We start from the raw sequence: 2,814 nt of genomic DNA on the forward strand, positions 1-2,814 counted from the left end.
TTCATCTAGCATATCATCTAGGCATGGAATAGGGTAACGATAACGCACGGTAATAGCATTGATAAGACGACAATCGGAACACATGTGAAATGTACCATCTTTCTTGGGAACAAGGATTACCGCGAGGCACAAGGGCTCAAGCTTTCTCGTACATGGCCATTGTCGATGAGTTGTTGTACTTGCCATTGGATCTCCTTTGTTTCCTCGGGGTTGACGCGGTATGGAGCCTTGTTGGGAAGGGGTGCTCCGGGGATGAGGTCGATTCGGTGTTCGATGCCTCGTAGTGGAGGTAGACCCGGAGGTAGCTCGTCAGGGAATACATCTTGGAATTCTTGCAATAGAGAAGATAACACCAAAGGTAGATTGTGAGAGGTGTTAGCTTTTGGTGCTCGTCCTTGCACAAAAGGACATAGTGCATGACACTTTATGGGTTCTCACACAATTCTCTTATCTCACTTATGGTGGAAAATAGGACTAAGTTCTTCTTGTCGCTCATCATGGAGGCACTCAATTTGGGCTTGTGGCGCTCACTCTCTTTTGGGTGGTTCGCTCTCTCACTATTCTCTCCACGATGGGTGGCTTGCTTGTCGGCGATCACTTGGCTCGGAGACATAGGCCATAGAACGTACTCCTTTCCTTTCATCTTGAAGCTACAATGATTTGTACGCCCGTTGTGGATGACGCCTCAGTCAAATTGCCATGGTCGTCCAAGAAGGAGATGGCAAACGGACATCAGAATGACATCACACTCCAAAATGTCTTCGTAAGCTCCGATCTTGAAGGAAACTTGTACCATATGCTCGACTTGGATAGTGCCGGAGTCGCTTAGCCATTGAACCTTGTAGGGATGTGGGTGCTTCATCTTGACCAATTCAAGCTTGGAGCATAGTTCTTCACTTGCTAAGTTATGGCAACTCCCTCCATCGATGATGACCTTGACGGACCTTCCATTGATGTTGGCCTTGTTGTGGAAGATATGGCATCTTTGGTCTTCATCTTGTTGATGTTGAAGTTGCAAGACCTTAGAGACAACAAGAGCGGGGCTCGAATCTTCGTCACAAAAGAATTGATTATCTTCATCTTCGTTCACTTGTCAGTGCAAGGCCACTTGCTCAACGGCTTCCATTTCCTCTTCACTCATGGATTCATAGGTTCCGTCGTCGTTGAGGATCATGGTGCGCTTGTTGGTACACTCCAAGGACTTTTGGCCTCGGCCGCCGCATGTGAAGCATTTGAAAGAACTTGTCTTGATGGTCTCATCGGTAGGAGTAGATGAAGATGAAGCTCTCGGCTTGAAGTTGCTTGTAGTAGGAGGAGAACTTGAGGTTGTCTAAGTTTTCTTGTAACTTGACTTGTCACCATTGCTTGTAGATGGCTTGGTTGAGGTAGAAGTTGTTGGAGTCGTTGAAGCTTGGGTGTTGGAGAAGCCGTAGCTCTTTGAAGAGTACTTGGCATACTTGAAGTCATCTTGCACTTGCCGTTCCGCCTTGGTAGCTTGATGCAGTAGCTCGATGAGGTTGGAGTAAGGTTGGAAGTCGGCGATCTTCTTGATAGGATGATTGAGTCCATTCAAGAAACGTGCCATAGTTTTCTCATCAACTTCCATGACATTGGCTCTTATCATGGCAATCTCCATTTCCTTTTAGTACTCTTCAACACTCTTGGTTCCTTGCTTGAGGAGTTGGAGTTTCTTGAAAAGGTCGCGGTTGTAGTAGGTTGACACGAAACGTGCTCTCATGACATCCTTCATTTGTGCCCAAGGGTGGTTCACCTCTTGCCTCACGGCGCTCAATGACTTGTTCCCACCAAATGAGGACATAGTCTTGGAACTCAAGGGATGCCACCGCGATCTTCTTCTCTTCCTCATAGTTGTGCAAGCGGAAGATTTTGTCGACCATCAATGCCCATGAAAGGTACTCTTCAGGATCATTGCTTCTGGAAAACTTGGGCATGGTGAACTTTAGCTTGCCGTAGCATTGCTCTTCATTGTGTTGGGGTCGGGGATGATGGCATCCTTGACAAGGAGGATTGTCAACCTCATGTTGCTCTTGTCTTGGAGGATTTGCATTGTCTTCTTGCTCTTGGTGAACTTGATGTTCTTGTCGAGATTGTGGAGGAGCTTGTCGATCTTGTGGAGGAGCTTGAGGACTTGACGATGCATGCGAGTTTGATATATTCGTTCTTGAACTTCATCGCTAAGAGCTTCTTGTTGCTCACGAGCTTGCCGGTTGCGCATGGCTATGGTTCGACTTGAATCTCGCAGGTCACGTTGCGCCTCAAGTGCTCGAGTTTCTCGTTGTTGTTGTTCTTGATGTCGTGCCTCGTCATATTGTGCATCTTGTTGTTGTCGCGCTTGCTCTTCCTTTTTTGTTGATGTTGGCATTGGCGTTCTTGTGCTTGCGTGAAAGTAGCTTGGTTTTGGCGGTGTCGATGTTGTTGCGCGTGAACTTGCTCTTGAGAGTCGTAGATGTGTAGAGGATTGCGGTTTGCTTGACAGTCTTGGCGCGCGGCTCGTCGAAGAGTGTTCGATGTCAGAGTACTTGAGCCGGAGATGGTGTCGTTGAAGTGTCATCTTGAGCGGCTCCGTCTTGAGTATGACAAAGTGGAAGGAGAGCGGTTGAGCAACAAAGCACGAATCTCATCCATTCTTGCGTCATTCTCTTGTTTGTGGTCGTCGAGCTTGTTGTCTAAGTAGTCTCTTGTATGTTGCCCAGAGAGTCACAAGTCGGTGGTGAGGTTGTAGATGCGTTTGTTCATTGCTTGTTGCTCTTGATGCAAAGCTCGTTGTGCACCAAAGAGGTGGCTCTTTGTGAT

The sequence above is a fragment of the Triticum dicoccoides genome, chromosome 4A (genome assembly GCF_002162155.2).
Source record: "Triticum dicoccoides isolate Atlit2015 ecotype Zavitan chromosome 4A, WEW_v2.0, whole genome shotgun sequence".
Taxonomy (NCBI): domain Eukaryota; kingdom Viridiplantae; phylum Streptophyta; class Magnoliopsida; order Poales; family Poaceae; genus Triticum; species Triticum dicoccoides.